Source organism: Cebus imitator, unplaced genomic scaffold (genome assembly GCF_001604975.1).
Source record: "Cebus imitator isolate Cc_AM_T3 unplaced genomic scaffold, Cebus_imitator-1.0 Scaffold478, whole genome shotgun sequence".
NCBI classification, from domain to species: Eukaryota; Metazoa; Chordata; class Mammalia; order Primates; family Cebidae; genus Cebus; species Cebus imitator.
In genome coordinates, this window is record NW_016107793.1 from 579,223 (window position 1) to 593,868 (window position 14,646).

Here is a 14,646-nt window from a genome sequence, read left to right on the forward strand (position 1 = left end):
AGCCATCAGATTCCTCGGGAGGACTTGGGACATCCAGACGGCTGGGCAGCAGAACAGCTCCTCAGCTAGCAGGTCTGGGTGGGGCCTGGGAATCTGCATTTCTAACAAGTTCCCAGGGTTGCTTCGGGTTTTGTTTGTGTGCCATTTCCACCAGAGCAGATGAAACTCTGCCAGGGCTGACCCTGAGTTGTTTCCGTTGAGTATTCACAGCCTGGCACACAGTAGGAGCTCAACAAATACTGATTGGATAAACGAACAATTAGACATACCCTCCCACAGATTAGAAGGAGGTTTCCCCAGGCGGGGACCTCAAGGGCTCCCTCGTGCTTAGGAGAACTCAGCATGATGTGTGGAGCTGCTTCGAGATGGAAATTCCAGAGCTGAATAACTGCTGCCCCCCGCCCTAGGGCACACACCGCACTAATGAGCCAAAGGAGGCTATTTTAAAGCAGCCAAATGTTGCATTTTTCTCCAGTCTGTAACTGTACTGCTGACACTTCCTTAGATAACCTGGGAGATGCAGGTAAAATTGTTACTGTCGTTGTTGTTGTTATCCAATATTTATTATACCCATTGTGTAGGATGAGCCATTTCAAGCCTGGTTTTTAATCACTTTCTGTTCCCGGAAGACAGTCTGGTGAGTAACTCGTTAGAAAACCGCAGTGAGCTGGAGTCCTCCAACACACCTGTTGGGAGACCCAGTTCAGGACAGCTTCCAGGCCCTCGGCAGGACAGCGGGGACCCCTAGGGGCCTGAGGACTGGGGGCATCCACAGCTGCTTTCAAAGCTCACATCCAAACTTTGGAATGTGGAAAGACAGAATTCCTTTTTATTTTTGTATTTTTTGTAGAGATGGCGTCTTCCCCTGTTGCCCAAGCTGATCTCAGACTCCTGGACTCAGTGACCCTGTAGCCTCGGCCTCCCACAGTGGAAAGGACTGAACTCTCAAGAGAATTCTCATAAGTGAGGGATGTCTGATCTCTCGCTGCTTTACAAATGCCCCTGCCCTCATTGCCTTCCTTAAAACCCATCACACAGGCCTGTGTACAGAGGCAGGACTAGAGAGGCAGGGCCCACAAGTGAGGGCGCTTGTGTGCCCTTTGAGAAGGGGTCTGGGGGGACCCAGGGATAAGGGCGCAGAAGAGGAGCCGGAAGCCACTGCGACCATCAGCCACCCTGGCAGGACTCCGTGCTTCCTGCCGGTTAGGAGTGGCACCTGCTCCACCCCCTGCTTCCAGCCAGTTTCCCACCCACCCTCATCCAGGGAGCACTGGGAGTGGCCTTGGGTCTGGGGGGAGTTGCCACTGGGAGAAAGACACATTTCCTGCCTAATGGAGGTGGTTGGGTTGGTAATGAGTGTTCCTGCTAATTTGGAGGAATGATTTAACACCAGGAGGAGCCTGGGAAAACATCTTCTGAATAGAAAGAGTGGAACGACCCCCACCAGGCAGCAGCTCCGAGTGGCGTGTTACTATTCGGGCCTTTGGATCCTGTCTACAGACGGAGCGACTGAGAACGCCCGGAGCTGCACCCTTAGGAAGGAAGTGGGGAGGCAGGTGCCAGCCTAGCGCCTGGAGCTAAAGAAGGGAGGAAACCTCTACATACAGGCCCCCCCTCCCCTCAGTGAAGTGTTGGGGGCAGGGCCTGATAGAGCATCGGGAGAGCTGCGTGTGGACTGTGGCCAAAGGGGACAGTGAGGGGCGAGGCAAGCATTGCACACGTTTGTCCGTCCATTCAACATTGTTTCTGAAGCACTTACTATGTGCCAGGTGTTCATTCCTCCGTGCCCTGGGGGTCTGGTGGGCATGTCCTCGGAGGTCCCTGCTCATGTTCCGGTGGAGAAGGAAGAGGATGATGGGCAGGCCAGCAGATAAATAAATGAGAAAGACAGCGTGTGGTCAGCACCAGCGGCGGCGCAGCCAGTGGAGCGGGGACCTGGGGCAGGAGAGGGAGGTGGCGAGCTGGGGCCTGGGCTGCTGAGGATACCTGGCCTAGCAGGTCAGCTAAGAAACAGCAGAGGCAAAGGCCGGGAGTCGGGGGCAGCCTTGGAGTTTTGGGGGAAGTGACAGAAGCAGGCGGAGCACGGGAGTGGGGGGAAGTGTGCGGCCCTGGAAAAGAGTCTGGATTTCCTTCCACTATAGCCAGAAAGTCACTGGAAGCTTCAGCCCAGGAGTTCTGTGATCTGACTTACATGAGAAAATACCACCCAGGATGCTCCTATGGAATGGAGAGACTGGGGAGGAGGTGACAGAAAACTTAGGAGGCTGAAGTGAGAGAGGAGGGGGTTTGGACCAGGGGGGCAGGTGAGGGGCAGCCTCTGGTGATGAATGGCTGTGGGAGGTGGCTTAGAGAAGAGCAGGAGGAGGTCTGATGTGGAGCCTGAGCCATCCCTGAGCCAGGACTGACCAGCCCGGAAGAGGGGAAGGCTGTGGGAGGGAAAGCAGGAAGCTCTGCTGTACTGTGGATTCTGGGAGGGGCCTGGGAACCTGAATTTTTAATGAGCTGATCCCCCTCCCCCCACCCCAGAGATTCTGGTGAAGCCTCAGCTCTCAAGTTTCAACTCTGGACTTGGAATTCTATGTGTGCAAAAAACATAGCCTGGGGGTTCCAGTTGCCAAGTAAGGGGTAGAATGTAAAAATTTAAACATAGAAAACCCCTTGTCATTTCACTCATTGCAACTGCCTCTTCCCATGACACAGGAAAGAGAAGACTCTGGAATCCCCTCCCTCAGCAAGGAAGTGGGTGCTCTTTCCCGGGAGTCCAGCAAAGGCTTCTTCTCTTTCACACTCTGAGATTCCAAGGGTAGCAGCCCTCTTTGAGGTGCCTACAGCCTGCCTGTGCACGGAGGAACTGGCAGACAAGAGGCCAACACCCATAAACTACCAATGATTCCAAGGGTCTGATGCAAGACCTCAGCCACCCTGGAGATGACTCAGTGGTCAAGGTGAGCTGAAGGGTGGCCTCTCCTCCAAAGGGTACCTCTTCTCACACACAAGCCTGGGAGGTTGGCCATATAGACCAGTGTGGGCATCAGAGACCCAGGTTCCTTCTATTTATCTGTTGCCCCTACCTAGCGCGTGGCCTCTATCCTAAGGTCTCCTTGTGTCCCAGAAAGACGGCTGGGCCTCCAATCATGATGTCAGACTGGAAGGGGAAAAGTGGAGGAGCAAAGAGGGTCTAGCTCCTGCTTCTCAAGGAGTCTGCCCAGAAGTCCCACACACATTTGCTTACATCCCAATGGCCAGAATTGAATGCACTGACCATACCTAGCTGCAAGAGAGGCGGGAAATGTAGGGTGGTTTTTGTTTTGTTTTCTTTTTGTTTTCTTTAAGCTGAGCCCTTTGTCCAGGACTATAGTGAGACACGAGGGAGAAAGGAGTGTCGGAAGGCAATCAGACATCTTGATCCCAGGACATTAATGGTGACACCATGTAAGTAAGATCAAGGCTTGCCCCTGCTTAACACTCTCCTGTTGCCTGCAGCCCCAGACCCTTCACCATGGCCCCACAGCCGTAATTGATCCAAGCCATGCCCCACCCCCTCCTGACTCATCTCCTCCTCCCTCTCCACTCAACATGTGTTGCTTATTCCCCACAGCCCAGGGCCTTTGCACTTGCTGCCCCCTGCCTCCAATACATTGCCCCAAGACATTTGCACAACTCACTCATCTCGTCACGTAGGCCCCGGCTTACACACCCCTTCCTAGAGGGTCTGCCCCACACCCCCACCACAGTCACTCTCAGCCCCATTACCTGTTTTCCAGAGCACCCAGAACACTCCGGAATTTGCTCTTGTGTCCTGTGTTTGTGCTCTACACGAAGGGGAAGACTGTCACTTTTGCCCAAAGCTCAGTGGCACAGCCAGAGAGGCTGCCCACATGCAGGTGCAGATGGAAGAGAATCCTTCATTTGTGTTTCCTCCCCAACAGTGGTCTGTGGGGGCCAGTATGAGAAGGCTCTTGCCAGAGGCCTAGGTTCAGTGCAGCCATTCACGCTTTTTTCTTTGTTCGTTTGCTTTGAATTGGGACAGTCTTGCTCTGTCGTCCAGGCTGGAGTGCAGTGGTGTGATCTTGGCTCACTGCAACCTCTGCTGCCCGGGTGCAGGCTATTCTCATGCCTTAGCCTCCCAAGTAGCTGGGATTATAAGCGCTCACCACCACGCCTGGCTAAGTTTTGTATTTTTAGTAGAGGCAGGGTTTCACCATGTTGGTGAGGCTGGTTTTGAACTCCTGATCTCAAGTGATCCACCTACCTTGGCCTCCCAAAGTGCTGGGATTACAGGCGTGAGCCACCACGCCCGGCCTAGCCATTTGTGTTAGGAATGTGCAGTACTTTGTTTCTCCTTGCTCAGCCTCACTTTGGGACTTGGCAGTAGAAGGGTGGCTCCTTCGACTTCCTCTGTCCACTTCAGAGGGATGGGGTTTACAGACAGGGAGCCCTGCGCTGGTGCTTGGCCACAAATGTCTATGCCTGGGACTCGGTAGATGCCCGGATGGCTTGTCACCATCACCCGGATTCCTGCTCTCTCCCTGTGGCTGGGCTTCCTGTGCCTATGGTCATCTGTTTCTGGCTTTGCTCCCTTGTTACGGAGCACAGCCTCCAGTAGCTTCCTGCGAAAGAAGGGAAGAGGCCTGAGGAAGTCTTTCTCTCTTCTCATTTAAGAAATAGTTTATCTGGGTATAGAATTGAGTTTGGAGATAATTTTCCTTCAGAATTTTGAAAGCACTACTTCTTGTCTTCTAGTTTCTCCAGAAACTTGCAGAAGCTTCTTTTCGTCCCTAGGCTTTTGAAGTTCGGCAGCAATGTAATTTCGTGTGGGTGTTTTCAACCACCGTGGTGAGCAACTGTGAATCTTTTTAATCCAAAAACTGGTGTCCTTCATGTCTGAGAAATGTTCTTGAGTTATTTCCTTTATGAATTCTTTCCCTCTGCTTTCTCTTCCTTGACTCCTGTTATTCCTATGTTGAATCTCTTTAACTGATTTTTGATGTTCTTACCTTTTATCTCTTCTTTTTCTTTGCTTTGTCTTTTTGCTCTGTTTTCTAGGAGGCTTCCTTCCTTTTGCCTTCTAATCCATCCTTTCGTTTTTTCTTCTTTTTCAAAAATCATTCTTTTGTACTTTTAATTTCCAAGAATTCCCCTTTAACTCTGCCTCCGACTGTTTCTTTTGTTAGCACTTCATGGATGTAATATCTCTTATCTCTCTGAGGTTGTTAATATACTTTGTAAAGGTTTTCTTCAGAGATAACCTGATAACCTTGCACCGTCTCTTTTTTACACTGTTGTGTCTCTCTCTCTCTCTATTTATTTATTTATTTGAGATGGAGTCTTGCTCTGTTGCCCAGGCTGGAGTGCAATGGCACAATCTCGGCTCACTGCAAGCCACCACTTCCTGGGTTCAAGCGATTCTCCTGCCTTAGCCTCCCAAGTAGCCGGGATTACAGATGCCCACCACCATGCCCGGCTAATGTTTGTATTTTTAGTAGAGATGGGGTTTCACCATGTTAGCCGGGCTGGTCTCGAACTCCTGACCTCAAGTGATCCACCCACCTTGGCCTCCCAAAGTGTTCGGATTACAGGCGTGAATCACTGTGTGTGGTCTTTTTTTTTTTCTTTTGTCTGCTTCGTTTCCTGTATTCCACGATGAGCTGTTCCTCAGCTGTCTTCTGAACTGTGACTCATCAGATCATAATTAAGTACCAAAATGCAGATTGGAAGCTCCCAGGTCTTGGTGGGTCACTTGATGAACCTACCAGTGTTTGTAAGTTGAGGTCTTGCATTTGGGCTGGCTGGATCCCTAGGAAAGATTCCATCTCCTTCCTGGTGAAAAGCTGTGGCTGATTGGCTTCTGGAACTGATTAAGGGAAGGAAGCTGGGCAGCGGAGTCCCAGGACTCTGTAGCCCCCATTTTTAGTACAGCAGCTCTTAGCTGTGGTTTGCCTCTCCCAGTCCAGTCCATAAACCTTGGACTTTTGCTAGGGGTTGGGGAGAGGATGGGAGTAGTGATCTAACAGCCTGGAGGGACGTAGGGGATCCAGAGTCTGCAAGTTTTCAAAAGCTTTTGCTCCACTCTTTCTTGTTTAACTCCCATTCATCCCCACTTCCAGGTGTTCCTGCAGCTGCAAGTTCCTGAGGCTTTGAGGGCTCAGAGGTGTGAATAGACTTGGATCTCTTCTAGAGAATCAAATAGCCTAAGGTCCTGTCTAACTGAGCCCTCTCTGTCAGGTGTCACTCATCCCTCTGTTCCCAGCTTCCAGTATTGTGTTGCTGTCATCTTCTCCTGATATCTTTCTTATCCAGTTGATGTCTTTTAAAAAATGATGTGCTGTCCAGATGCAGTGGTTCATGCCTGTAATCCCAACATTTTGGGAGGCTGAGGTGGGAGGATCACTTGAGGCCAGGAGTTTGAGATCAGTCTGGGTGACATAGTGAAATTCCATCTCCACAAAAAGTAAAACAAGCAGCGGGGCATGGTGGTACACTCCTGGAGTCCCAGCTACTTGGAAGGCTGAGGTGGGAGGATCAGTGGAGCCCAGGAGGTGAAGACTGTGGAACTATGACTGCACCTCTAAATGCCAGCCTGAATTACAAAGCAAGACCGTGTCGCTAAAAGATAAAAATAAAATTTAAAAATTCATTTGCTGTAGTTTTAGTGGGTGCTGGGCAGGAGTGAAATTAGATATGTATGTCCTGTCTGCCATCATATCTCACCCTCCACAGCTTACAAAGGAGGTGATGGGGTAAGAGTTAGGGCTTCCAACAGAGATGAACAGGCACAGAACATCTGACCCCCCTCCTGTGTAGGGGCAATCCTCACTTTATGAGGCTGAGCCCACCACCCCTGTAGAAACTGACAGTGCCACAGACATACTTTCCTGTCATTACTAGCAGCTAGGCTGGGAGTCTATGCCCAGGCCCAGCTAGTAAGACGCTCCCACCCCGGCCAGGCGCGGTGGCTCACCCCTTTCATCCCAGCATTTTGAGAGGCTGAGGCGGGTAGATTACAAGGTCAGGAGTTAGAGGCTAGCCTGGCCAAAATGGTGAAATCCCATTCTACTAAAAATACAAAAATTAGCCTGGCATGATGGTGGGCACCTGTAACAGTCTCAGCTACTCAGGAGGCTGAGGTAGGAGAATCACTTGAACCTGGGAAATGGATGTTGCCGTGAGCTGAGATCACGCCATTGCACTCCAGCCTGGGCAACAAGAGTGAAACTCCATCTCAAAAAAAAAAAAAAAAAAGATGCTCCCACCCCAGATCTGATTAGGAGCTAGTGAGCAAAGAAGCAGGAGTCGGGGAGGACCTTTGGGGCAGGGTAGCTGCAGGGACCATGCTGCATGCAAGCTGAGAAGATGGGCACAGCCAGGGTGCTGGCAGCCTTGTTCCCACCAGCTGGGTTCTTCAAAGGATTTGGACCATGATCAACGAGGAGCCCTGAGTGATTCACACAACTGGCTAGTGGCAGGCTTGGGGTCAGGGCAGTGCCTTTGGGAGCTGCTTCTGGAACCTCCCCAAAGGAGGTCTCCCCACCTGCGAACTTCTCACGACCTCTGCCCTGCTCTGCCTCTCCAGACAGACCCTCCCCTGCCCTTCGCAGTCCTGGGCCCTTAACCTTCTGTCCCTTAACCAGAAGTTTCTTTCTCACAGCTCTGGAGGTGGGGAAGCCCACAGTCAAGTCTGCCGAGGGCCTGGTCTTTGCTTCCACCACGCTGCTGGGCTGTTGCAACCTCCACAGGGGATGAACACTGTGTCCTCACATGGCAGAAGGGAAAAAGAGCCTCAGCTATTTCCCTCAAATCCATTCATGGGGTGGCACCCTCATGACCTAATCCCTCCCCAAAGCACCCAACTCTTAATATCCCCGCAGTAGGGATTCCGTTTCCACATGCATTTTGGAGGGGGCACACTTCAAGCTGTAGCAAAGGCCCACCCTGTGGATCACAGCATCAGCTTACCCAGCCCCCTGGGTTCCATCTCTCCATCTGCCCTGCCATCTCTGCTCCTCCTCTGTTTCAGCCAGCTCCACGCTCCAACACCTGTAGAACGCCTTCAGCCACCACACTCATCTCCGAACAATATTTAAATATTTTTAAAAACATTTCCTATTTCATACAAACGCCTGTTATCCTTGCTAGAAATGTAAGTGCCTCACCCCTTCGCTGCGGAGTCCAGGACCAGGCAACTTGCAAACAATACAAATATACTTTTTGCAAAATGTCCAATAAATATTTCTTCACTTCCCTGCTCTGTCGAGAAAATAATGTGTTTACGAACTTATGTATGATTTATAGACATGAATGTTGGTAGTGAAAGGTATTCACCCATATCTGACCTTAGTTTTCAACTAGTTTTATTGTAAAAACAATATAACGTGAAAAATTTTTTGGAAAAAATGGGGAAACCATCCATAATTCTACCTGGCACAACTATTTTTATTTTTATTTTTGCATGTATATTGCCTTCAAGCCCTTTTCCTAAAGTGCCCATAGCTCCAATCCTGGTAGTTACTCCCATAAAATCTAGCTCACAGGACATGTCCCAGCGCAGCCTTCCCGGACCCTGAGTCACTCCTGGTCTCTCTGCCTCCATCCTTGACCTCACCCCACGTGTTGTTCCTTGTTTTCATGTCTCTCCAGCCCTGACTGCACCAGGAGCTTCCTGGGGGCAGAAGGGCTCCCGCAAGTCTCTTGTATCCCAAGCACAGAGCCAGGCGCGTGGTTTGTGCCTCTCGCAGTCACAGTTTGGCATTCTGTGCTGTCACTGTGTGTTAGAACAGACGCCTTTTCCCTTTTTGCTCTGTAGTTTTCATAATGATCATTTTTAACCACTCCAGAATATTTCATCAAGTGGGTGTTTCATAATTTAGTTAACCAGTCCCCTACTGGGGAACATTTGGGTTGTTTCCAGTTTTTCTCTATTACAAATAAGGCAGCACCGACTGTCCTTGCGCATGATCCTTTATTCTCCTTTTGAGTAAATCTGTGGAATCCTTGGGTCAGGCATGTCCCTGGCCTTGGGCACAGCTCACGGGGAGGGACACAGTGCCCCCACAGCCCTCTCTTCCCTCAGCATAAACACATCCTGTGACAGCACAGATTTGTCTCCCTGCTCTTCGGAGCAGTCAGAGATTGCGTTGTCCTCATTCAGCAAATGTTTATTAAAGTTTTATCTATCTTGGATTCTCCAGAGCCTTGTCTTAGGCCTTCTGGCTGCTGTAATAAAGCACCATCAGCTAGGTGGCTTATAAACTATAACGGTTTGTTTCTCACGGTTCTGGAGGCTGAGTTTGAGATCAGGGCACCAGCAGGGGTTCTGGTGAGGACCACTCTTCTGGTTTTGGATGCTGACTTTTCATTGTGTCCTCATGGCAGAAAGAGGGCAAGAGAGAGCTCTTTGAGGTCCTTTTGATAAGGGCACTAATCCATTCATGAGGCTCCACCTTCGTGACCATGGGACTCAGGTTACTTTTTTTTTTTTTTTTTTTTAGGAGTCTCACTCTGTCGCCAAGGCTGGGATGCAGTGTCGTGATTTTGGCTCACTGCAACCCTGCCTCCTGTCTTCAAGCAATTCTCTTGCCTCAGCCTCCTGGGTAGCTGGGATTAGAGGTGTGCCTCAGTACATCTGGCTAATTTTGTATTTTAGTAGAGACGGGGTTTCACCATGTTGGTCAGGCTGGTCTCGAACTCCTGACCTCAAATGATCCACCTGCCTCAGTCTCCCAAAGTGCTGGGATTACAGACATGAGCCATCGCACTGGGCAGAGGTTACTTTTGACCATCTTAAAACCATCACATTGGGGGTTAGGGCTTTGACATAGGAATTTGGGGGGACACAGGCATAACCTGTTACAAAACCTGGTGTGTCTGAGACGTTTGCGGCCTTAGCTAGATGCGCCTGCCCCACTTCTGTGCCCCATCCTCCAGCCACTGGCTCACTGATTTTCTCCTGAGGAGCCCCCGTCCGTGCCCATGTGCAGCTTCAGTGGGGCTGACGTGAATTTCTAGCCCAGCAATGGACTTGGGGGATCAGGCCTGGCCAATCAGAGCACTGCATCTCTGCTTTACAGGGATTGGTTCAGGGAATGTCACGTGACTGAGTCAGAGCCAATGATTTGCAACCTTGAAACACTGAGCAATGCTCTTTCTTCCCCTTAAGCTAGGAGCTGTGAGGACGTCCCAGGACTGATGATGTAATGTCGCTGATGTAATATTGACCAGAACATCGCAGCTGCCTGCAGCCAATTTGCCACTGTGTAGGGAGAACCCCTGAAGATGGTGCCAACACAAGACGAGAGCACCAAGGGAGGCAGAGAGAACCTTCCTTCGTTTACTCTTCCTGCCTCTATGTGATAAGCCCCATTCTGTGCCAAGCCCATTCCTGGCCCCGGGGAAACAGCCATGAACAAGACAAAGTCCCTATTCTCACGGTGCTGACATCTTAGCAGGGAGTAGGCCCTAAACCCAATAAGCACACATGTAAACAGGTGAGTAAGTAGGATTGCTCCAGAAAGTGACAACTGCAATGAAGGAAAACACCTCATAGGGGTGAGATCGGGTAGCTGATGGAGGGGGGCTATTTTGGCCTGGCCTTCAGGGGGCCTCTGAAGAGTTGACATTTGAGCAACTTGAATGATGTAAGGAGATTGCATTCCAGTTGGAGGCAGCCACCTAAGGCCTAAGGTGGGACATGGCATTGTGCACGTTTTTTACTTTGTTTTCTTTTACATTTTTCTTTTCTTTTCTTTTCTTTTCTTTTAAGACAGAGTCTCACTCTGTCCCCCAGGCTGGAGGGCAATGGCATGAGCATGCCTCACTGCAGCCTCGAATTCCCCAGGCTCAGGTGATCCTCCCACCTCAGCTTCCCACATAGCTGGGATCACAGGCATGTGCCACCACACCCAGCTAATTTTTGTATTTTTTGTAGAGATGGGCATCTTCCTGTGTTGCTCTGGCGGGTCTTGAACTTCTGGGTTCAAGTGATGCGTTTGCCTTTGCCTCCCAAGGTGCTGGGATTATAGGCGTGAGCCACTGTGTCTGGTCTTTAATTTTTCGATGGTGGTAAAATACACATAACATAAACTACCATTAATTATTTTTTCCTGCACAGTTTAGTGGATGTGCAAGTTTTGAAGATATTTTTGAACCCCTAGATCCAGCAGTTTCCAAAGCCGTCTGCTTCCTGACTTTCCAGGTATGTAAGCCAACAGTCACCCCAAGTTTGAGCTGGATTTTCTGCCACTGGCTCCTGGAGCCTGAGACAATCAGTATTGTTGGAAATCTCTAGAAACATGCTACTCCCAGCAATGCATCAGTTCCCTGTGTCTCTGCAGCCCCATCAGCTCTGGGTATTATCATCAACCAGTGTTAAAACCTAGAACATGAAATTCAGGTGGAGACCACTGATCCAGGGCGGGAGAGAGCCGAAACCAGCCTCGCCTCTCCTCCTGTGATTCTCGGCGCTCATCCACATACAACTGAGTTTGGGCTGCTTTGTTCTTTGCTCTGAGCTGTTGTCTTATGGCAGGTTGTGACATTTCCACCTGGAGGTGTCCCGCTCATTGCTCTGGGGACATTTTTATTTTCATATTTAAAGAGAATTTTTATGGCAGTCTGTGTCACCAAGGGCTGTCGGGAGCCCCTGGCAATATGATTCTGTCTGAAGAACAAAGAGGCAAATTTGCAGAAGATCAAATGCAGAGGCATCGTGAGGGAAGGAGGGCTGAGAGCTACAGATGAAAACCGTGATGGTTCCAGCCCAGATCTGTGCGTTTTGCCGAGATCTGAGAGCCGTGAATAATGGAAGCTCCACACACAGCCTAGGGTGTGCAGCAGCTGGGGGTGCAGAGGAGGTGGGATGCCCCCCACCTCGTTGAAGACATGGCTTCATTGTGAAGAAGCAGGGCTGGGCACAAGCCCTCCAGACAGGGCCAGCTCCAGTGAAAAGAGCAGCAAAGAGGAGGGACAGAATTGAGGGGCTCAGGCCGTGCCGGTGTACAGATGAGCATGGAAAGCTCAGATGCAGGGAAAAACACCATCTACTCCTAGCTTCCCACAGTGGGCCCAGTGTCCCTGGGCATTTAGGGGGATGCAGAGTCCACAATGAGCTCCTCTGCTGGACCCTGACTGCACAGGTGCCTTCTCTGCCAGACTCAGGAAGGAAGGTGCCTCTGCAGCCTTTGGGGGTGCAAGCTCCTGTGCTACTTCTGGAAGTCCACCTGTGCCCCACATCCTTAGCTTGTGTGCCCACCGCCCCTCCTGGGTCCAGGCCCAGGCCCAGGTCCGAGCCCACTCTCCAGGCACAGGCCTTTTCCACTCTTCCCCCAGGCTCCAGTCCCGAGCCTCCACCCCTCCTCCAGCTCCTTCGAGCCTCCTCCTACTGCAGAGCCAATCCTACCATCTCTGCTGGGTCCTCTTCCTCCCCTTCGGCCCTGGTTCTCCCTCCCTTCTCTTGGAGCTCTCAGGCCTCTGGTTGGTGCCTCATGTCTGTTGCCAGAATCTGACTACCCACTGAGTCCTCCTTCCTGGGTTCACAGACCAGACCATCTCTCTCTGCCCAGCTCTGAGACATCTGGTCCCCCTGCCCTGCCCCTGTGCAGCACTCTCTCTGGGAACATGGCCCTTCCTTCTAGGAATGAACTCTCAGCCTTCTTTCTGGCCACCCAATACCAGAAACTTCTTCCTAAAAAGGAAGAGCTAGTATCCCTCTGTGTAAACAGAAATGCCAGACATACAATCTCAGCCTTCCCCAAAACACAACGGTCCACTATCAGTAACACCTGCCCTAACTAGCCAGAGTTACAGAGAGGCAGGAATCCCCAGAATCCATCTCTCTGTGGGGGGCAGTGGAAACACCAGCTGCAGCAGCAACGTCATCTGACTTCCAGAAGCAGGGAGGTGGGACACAGGGCTGGGCAGGTTGGGGTCTCAAAGCCAAGGGCAAGAGCAGCTGTCTCTAAAGCTCCTTTCCGGGTACTCCGTCTCTCCACATAATGCTCGGCTTCCCAGAGGGTTTCTGGGGTCCAAATATCCTTTTATAAATGCACTTTCTGTTTACCTGAGCCTGAAAAAAATCCCATTGCTTTGGATTGTATTCTATTATATTACAGTGAAAGACCCTACCTTCACCTTAAACCTTATTCTAGTATCCCTTGAATATAAATTTATTAAGTTTAAAACATAAATTCTTGCAAAGAAAAATATCAAGTAAATTAAAAATTCAAATTATGAGTCAAAAATCCAGAAACCAGAAAAGATGTGACAGTGTCGAAATTGCAACTGCAAATGTATGTCCTTGAAACCAACAATCCCACTTTTGGAAATGTGTCCGACTCCTTTCCTATTCAGCCAGTGGAGCCTGGAGATTAGAGGCCTTTCCAAATCAGGGCATAGAAGCCTTCCCCACCTGCCCTTCTCCTCTTTTCTATTTTTGTTCTCACAGCTACAGAGTATCCCACGGTCCTGACGGGTCCTAGGTCATTGAGCCAGCCCCTCGTGGGTGGACACCTGAGTTGTTTTCAATCTTTTGCCCTTGTAGTGCAGTGAATAGCCTTACACCTATGTCATCCAGTTAGTGCAAAGTGGAGCATGCACGCAATTAATATAGCAAGGGAGAAAACAAGATACAGAACAGTCTGTAGGACATACTGGTTTTATACAAGAAAAAGAGAAAATAAGAATATGTTTTCATATTTGTTATACTTCATCAAAGATACTCTAGACTGACAGACAGAAAGCTGGTAAGCATACCTGCCTTTGTGGTGGGGGTGGGTGGGGCAGTGAGTTAAGGGAGAGACTCCTCATTCACCTTTATTTATTTTTATTTTTTTGAGATGGAGTCTCCCTCTGTCTCCCAGGGTGGAGTGCAGTGGCGTGATCTCGGCTCACCACAACTTCCGCCTCCCAGGTTCAAGCGATTCTCCTGCCTCAGCCTCCTGAGTAGCGGACTACAGGCACAAGCCACCATGGCTGGCTAATTTTTTTTTATTTTTAGTGGAGAAGGGTTTTACATGTTGGTCAGGCTGACCTCGAACTCCTGACCTCAGGTAATCTTGCCTCGGTCTCCCAAAGTGCTGGGATTACAGGTGTGATCCACCGCTCCCAACTCCATTTACCTTTTAAGCTCCCTCTGTTTTTGGAACCATGTGATTGCATTACCTGTTTACAAAACAAAACCATAAATGAAAGTAGAGATAGAACACAGATGTGACCAAAACCCTGACCATGGCAGCTAATGGCTGACTATGGGTAACGGCTCTGTCCTGTGGCCTTAGGTTATTTCTTGCACTCCACCTTCACCTCCAGGAGCCAACAGGGAGCTGGTGAGAGGGTGGGATAGCACCCAACAGTGCAGACCCCCGCCCAGCTGTGTGCACATGCATGAAGCTGCCTGCAGCTCTAGAACCACCACTGTCAAGTCCACAGTGTTCTGGAACAGTGATGAGGGGCCTTTCCCTCAAACTGGACACCTTAAATCCTGCCTCCCTCTGCCAAGGGAAGACTCCAGAGGGGCTGCCTGGGCTGAGGAACTGCCCAGTGACAGCCATTCGGCTCCCTTACCATACTCATATAGACACAGCCTGGCCTCGGCGGTGACGGCTTCCTACCTGTACAGACACCACCTGACCCATGCACGGGAGACCAGCAGAG

General features: G+C 50.4%; 1 long non-coding RNA gene across 1 annotated transcript; it reads left to right on the top strand.

Annotated features, from left to right (window-relative positions):
* The first annotated feature begins 590 nt into the window (after positions 1-590).
* Positions 591-6,343, top strand: LOC108292178. Its single transcript, XR_001820178.2, has 4 exons — positions 591-637; positions 2,701-2,976; positions 4,744-4,836; positions 6,108-6,343. It is a non-coding gene; the product is annotated as an uncharacterized LOC108292178 (long non-coding RNA).
* The last annotated feature ends 8,303 nt before the right edge of the window (positions 6,344-14,646 follow it).